We start from the raw sequence: 6,294 nt of genomic DNA on the forward strand, positions 1-6,294 counted from the left end.
CTTGGTGACACGTAGGAAAATTTTGAATTTCTGCTACGTTCCCTAACACCTATTCCTTTTCGGAGTCTGAAACGTTCTGGAAAGTGTACCTTATGTACTCCTCCGGGGTTACGGTGTCAATAACATTGGTTTCAACATTTATGGGATTACCTGAGATATAATGTTTGATTCTTTGACCATTCACCACCTTCGGATTTGTGCCTTCGAAGTTGTTGATTTTTATGGCACCGGAACGATAGACCTCCTCGATAACATAAGGACCTTCCCATTTAGAAAGAATTTTTCCTGCAAAAAATCTTAAACGAGAATTGTATAGCAAAACATAATCACCTACGTTAAACTCACGCTTTTGTATCCTTTTGTCATGCCATCTTTTAAATTTTTCTTTAAACAGTTTCGCATTCTCATAGGCTTGGGTTCTTCATTCATCAAGTGAGCTAATGTCAAATAGCCTCTTCTCACCGGCAAGTTTGAAATCGTAATTGATCTCTTTAATGTCCCAATAAACCTTATGTTCTAGTTCAAGAGGTAAGTGACATGCTTTTCCATAAACCATTTTATACGGAGACATACCCATAGATTTTTATATGCAGTTCTATAGGCCCATAATGCATCATCAAGTTTTTTGGACCAATTTTTTCTAGATCTATTAACAGTCTCTTGCAAAATTAATTTAAGGTCTCTATTACTCAATTCTACTTGACCACTAGACTGTGGATGGTATGGAGATGCAATTGTATGATTGACATCATACTCAACAAGCATTTTACGAAAAGCACCATGTATAAAATGTGAACCATCATTAGTCATTAAGTATCTAGGGACTCCAAACCTCGGAAAAATAACTTCTTCAAGCATCTTAATAGATGTGTTATGATCAGCACTACTAGTTGGAATAGCTTCTACCCACTTAGTAACGTAATCAACAACAACTAAAATATGTGTGTCCAGAAATAAGAGAAGAAGGCTCCTACAAGCCTCCTCAGAGATCAGCGATCCTCGGCCGTTGGATCAGTTTGCTTGATGCGTTTCTGGACGTCGGATCAGCATCTGGATCAACTTGGGCCGTCGGATCTCGAGCTGGCACTGCTGGAATGAATAGTAATGGCAGCAAAATGTAAATACAATGCCCCCACCGGGGTATTTTGGTCATTTCACTCGCCTGGGGTATAAAAGGGCCGGCTCTCGTGGAGACAACCCTAGCCGCCGCCCCCCACCCCGCGCGCGCCTCCTCTCCCCTCCCCTCCCACGCGCCTCCTCTCCTCCTTCCCCGCCGCCGCCCGGCCTCCTCCTTCCACCCCTCCGGCCGGCTCCTCTCCCGCTCGCGCCGCCTCCTCCTCCCCACCAGCGCCTCCCTCTCGTCCTTCCCCACCTTCGCCTCGCCTCCTCCTTCCTCCCCTCCGATCTGGCGCCGCCCAAACCCTAACGCCCCGCCCCGGCCCTGGATCGTGCGCCGCCTCCGCTGCCGGCAGGAGGGGGCCACGGCGGCCGCGGCGCAGCCCGATGACCAGGAGCTCCCCGGTGAGCAGCCGTCCGCCCCTTCCCCTTCCAAAGCTCGCGCTCTTCCTCTCTTCCCCGTCCCCTTGCTCCGCCGGCCGCCGGCCCGCCAACTCCTTCGCCTCCGGGAAGCACCGCCTTGTTTGCTCCTGTTCGGCGGCGGCCGTGGTCGAGCTCGAGCCCGGGCGCGGCGGCGCGTTGTTGAGCATGGCTGCGGCCCGGCCATGGCCGAGCTCGAGTGTTTCGTTGACGTTCCTACTGATGTGCGCCCTAACTGTTGCTGTTGTGCGCCCTAACTGCCATGGCCGAGCTCAGCTCTATCAATTCCCCGCCCTAACTGCTGTTGTGCGCCCTAACCCTAGCCTCTCACAGTAGGGAGAGGAGGTCGTGGGGGAGGAAGGAGAAGAGGACATGGAGCAGCGTAACTGGCGGAGCAGCTGCAACGTCGAGCGGCCTCAGGTACTACATCCTACGTTTCTCTCTCACAGACGTCCATACACACAATTCTGATCCCCTTTTTTCTGCTGCTCCATACAGTGAACCAAGAGAGTCGTGGATGCAGTGAGAGTTGGGTGTCGTGTCCGATTGAGCGGCAAGCCGGAACTGCAAGTTGTTGAACATGTAGTGCTACTGTGACTTGTGAGGATCTCACGTCTCTCACTCGATATGTATCTCTCTGTCCCGTTCCCCTTTTGCTATTCATTCATGCCTGTTAGGATCACTAAGTTTTTCTTGGTTTTGTAGTTGTGGATTGCTGTTAAGAATGATTACCCTGATTGGTTAGGATTTAAATGTGTTAGCCCAGACCCAAGATGGACAGGTTTTGAGTTATTTTTTGGGTTAGAAAATTGTCAAACCATGCATATGTTATCATTTAGTAAATACTTTACATGTGTTCACATTCCGGGTTGTAGTTCTACTTCAATGTCGCGCGAATGATGGGTGCTGCTCTGGCATGTCTAATTTCCTCATTTTGCTTATATGGCACTCTTTTTTCTTTATAGGCCGTTCACTGTCACCAATTACATGTAGCAGTGAGTGATAAATTTCCATTACATGTCACTGCTGCTGTGAAGTTAATCTCTCTTGAAGAGACCGTCAGGAAAAGAATCTCTTGCAAGTGTTTGTGGATCCATCATTCATGGATTTTCCAGCTACTCAGTAGCCTGATTCCTCCATCTCAGGGATTTAGTTTTGTCAGTATAAAGTAGCTAGCTGTTGGGCTTCCTTGGCATACATCTCACGTTTTACATGGATGATGAGAAAGGAATTGTAAAACTTGCTGCTTTTTCTTAGTATATATATGTTGTTCAAAGGATTTCCAAGAAATCTGGCCAAGTTGATGATCAGTTTAATACTAATTGATGTATGGTATGTGTGGTAGTCGTCCAAGATGCATGCCATATCTAGCTTCAACTAACTGATAACATCCTTGTTTCACATATTTTGCAAGTACAGGTGATAAAGATTCACGAGTTGGCTGTGCACATGCTTGCTGGCTGGAAGGTACTTGCAGCTATAATGAATCATGATTTGGCACTTACTAAAATCCCGCCCCTGAATATTTTTTATGATTGACTCTGCGCTATAACTATAGGAGTTTGATTCATTACTTGATGGCCTCAAAATGGATACAGGATCTGTTGGAATCAAGAAGGCCTTAAGGTAGCCCACTTGATCTACTTTAGCTCCATGCTTTATTAATGGCCAGCTTACTTTGATATATAACACTAATGTTGATTGACATCAACTCGTGGTTCTTCCCTGAGGCGAACCTTAGCCACTGCAAGTCCGCAGTGTGGCTGCTTGGTGGCTGTCGCATTGCTGGCCAGGCTCCACCTCCGCCTTGTGGTTGTTGGCGTCACCGGCCATGCCCCACCCGCACAAACTCCTGCTCGCCTCCCATCTTGATGTCCACATCCAAGTATGGGGTTTCCGACTATGGTGCAGCATAACCTCAGTAGATCATCTCCAAATGGGTGCTAGTATGGTAGTTCAATATACGCATTGATTTGGCAGGTTGTTGCCGAAGTTTGTCTCAATTTTATTCTATTTAGGGTCAGATCTGTCTATCCAGTACTGATTTGATTTAGGATTTCAGGATTTATGAGGAGTGGGTAATCAATGAACCTACAATCAGTCACGACTCTAGAGCAAAAGAAAGGGTCAAGCAGTGATGCGTCGGTAAGGAAATCAATCAATATAAGGGTCATGTAAGTTACCAGATTCAGAGTTGTTTATGCTACCATCTCTTAGTATATTGCTCCGGAGCTTCTTATTGAGTCGGCAATTTTGTTTCTATACGGATGCAAACAACCGCGACCGCAGAACCTAGCTATACTTTCTAACTATATTGGCGTGTTGTGAAAACAGACTAAACTTGCGACTCACTTTTAAACATGGATATGAGCTTCTACTTCCTGCTTTCTCTCAATGGCGATGTTTTGTCAAGTTCTCACTATGTGTCTGGCTGTCTACATGCATTGGTATCAATAGCTAACGCAAAATTAAATGCTCAGAGTTGGACTGAATTAGCTGTCTATAAAATTTAATAGCCATAATTGCTTATTTGAATAATTCTCCCTTCTTTATCTGTATAAATAAATTCTCATACAATGTTTTTTTGGACTTTTGGTTTGCGACTACCAGTTTGAGTACCGAGGTGTTGGGCACTAGACTGCATGTTTTGCAATTCTTAGTGCAGATGTACTATTGTATTTGATGTGATGCCTCTAAATAAGTTCCGTAACCTAAATGATCATAATAAAGATAAGGTGCCCACGGTTTTAAGTATACTTTTGTATCATTTCCTTTTCCGAGAAACAACTGACTAAGTTCTGTTCTCTGATGGCTTTGATGCAGAGCTCGGGTTCGAGGACAAGGCCAACCTCATGCAGTCGATTAAGGTGAGGTTTCCCATTGATTCTATACGTTTACTAGGATTTTTGAGTGACAGTGCCTGTAAAGGAGGTTTTAGAAACAAAATCATGCTTGGACTAAGGGCCTGTTCGGTAGCCTGCCAGCTCCAAGATTCCGCAAATCAGCGAGTGAAGCTGGCCCGAACGGCCCGGCTCCAAGAAGCTGGCCCGAACGGCCCGGCTCCAAGAAGCTGGCTTCCAGGATCGTAGCAGTGTTCACGTACAAAAACCTGGAGCGGCTGTTTTGGCGATCCCAGGAATCGGGAATCCTGGAGTTGGCCTTATTTACGGGCAGATGCCACCGCCAAGTGATTTGAGGGTGCGTACCGGTTCGCTGCTTTCTCTCTCCCTTCTCACGTCATGCTCTATTCTCTTGACGAGGCTACGTGGAGACATCGCTGCCTTTCCTTCTGAACCGGGCCAGGCCCAGCCACTCTCCTCCAGCGTTCAACCAGGCCTAAGGCCCAGCCACTCTATTGAGCCGGCTGGGCTCTAGCCCGTCCAGGCAGTTTGGCCTGCTCGCGCCTACAAGAAGCTGGAGCGAGGGTGCCCAACAGTTTTCATCGATCCAGTTTTCGTAAAAGAAGCTGGCATCCGGAAATGGAAGCGGGATTTGTGGATCCAGTGAAGTTGGAGGGCTTCCGAACAGGCCCTAAGTACCTAGGCGCATATTCCCGAGTCTATTTGGTTGGCTCAGTACGTCAGTTGTTAAATTGTTCCTTTGTATTAATTATAGTTTTCAGCAAGTGATGATGAGTAGAAATCTCTGAGCTTTGTCGGAAGTCAATATACAACTCCATATTTACATGGAAAACATGTGATATTTTGTTTGGTCCTTGTTCTGATTTAGTCACCAGAAGTAGTGAGCAGCAAGAACTGAACATGCTGGTGCATCGTATTTGAGATCTGGTGTTCTGCGTAGATAACGCTCGTTCATTTGGGACGCCTTGGGTTATTTTCATGGTGGAGTCGTGCTAATTCAGTGACGTGGTTATGCAGAATACGCTGCAGGGTTTGGTGGTCTGGCACATCGAGTGCTCGAGAGCCTGGAGCCCAAGGTCAGGAAGCGCGTTGAGGCGCTCCAAAATATATCCAGGTATAACAAGGTTTCGCTCCGTTTATAATTGGTACCATTGTAATGCTTTTGCTTTGGCATGAATTTATGTATTGAAGTCCAGTACTTTATTTCTATGTGAGCATCTGATCGAGCTAACATCCATTTTATTAGTTCTATCGCTTTATTGACATCTGCTAGAGAAGGATACAAATGAATCAAGGACCAGTTCAAATAACAGAATGGAAATAAAATAACATAAAAGTCTCGTGTTCAGTGAGTTCTCAAAGCTATTATGGTCTAGACATCTGATGGTCACAATTCTATATCATTTGTTGATTCTATTAATATGAAAATGACCTAAGAGATCATGAAGTACTGTAGGATTATTTTTTATATGATATGTGCCTTTAGGTGCTCTTGGCTAACCACAATCCCATTGTTTGTCTGTCATATCATAATACAAAATGTACCATTTTTTTTTACCATATTACCGTGATACTCGAAAATCTTCGTACATATGCTATTTTTGGCCTGCACCGCATCGAACATCCTCAGGCCAGGGCAAGTATGGTGTGGCAGACCCTGTCCTCCTATTTTGAACTGGATATAGTTCAAATATATTTGCTTCTATTTCATACGGTTATAAGCATGTTCCTCAATTTCTATAAGCAAATGAAGAAATGAAGAAGATGACGTTTGTTTGTTCTTTGGACTGAAGAAATGCACATATGTTTAACAGTAAATGCTTAATTTTTCTCCCCATGGCCCAGTGCCTACAAAAAGAGGTGACCATTTAAGAGACCACAAACTACTGTAGGATTA

At 45.3% G+C, this 6,294-nt stretch overlaps 1 long non-coding RNA gene across 18 annotated transcripts in view; it reads left to right on the forward strand.

Annotated features, from left to right (window-relative positions):
- Window positions 1–1,268: 1,268 nt before the first annotated feature.
- LOC119322060 overlaps window positions 1,269–6,294 on the forward strand; it is an 8,435-nt gene continuing 3,409 nt past the window's right edge. For 2 of the 18 annotated variants that reach the window (XR_005155380.1, XR_005155381.1), the window contains exons 1-7: window positions 1,271–1,956; window positions 2,035–3,003; window positions 3,095–3,162; window positions 3,267–3,516; window positions 3,599–3,681; window positions 4,360–4,403; window positions 5,415–5,511. This is a non-coding gene — a long non-coding RNA (uncharacterized LOC119322060). Of the gene's footprint in view, window positions 1,957–2,034; window positions 3,004–3,094; window positions 3,163–3,266; window positions 3,517–3,598; window positions 3,711–4,359; window positions 4,404–4,512; window positions 4,735–5,414; window positions 5,512–6,294 lie in introns of all 18 variants that reach the window. The other 16 variants (XR_005155377.1, XR_005155378.1, XR_005155373.1 and 13 more) reach the window with 16 other exon arrangements.

The sequence above is a fragment of the Triticum dicoccoides genome, chromosome 6B (genome assembly GCF_002162155.2).
Source record: "Triticum dicoccoides isolate Atlit2015 ecotype Zavitan chromosome 6B, WEW_v2.0, whole genome shotgun sequence".
NCBI lineage: Eukaryota > Viridiplantae > Streptophyta > Magnoliopsida > Poales > Poaceae > Triticum > Triticum dicoccoides.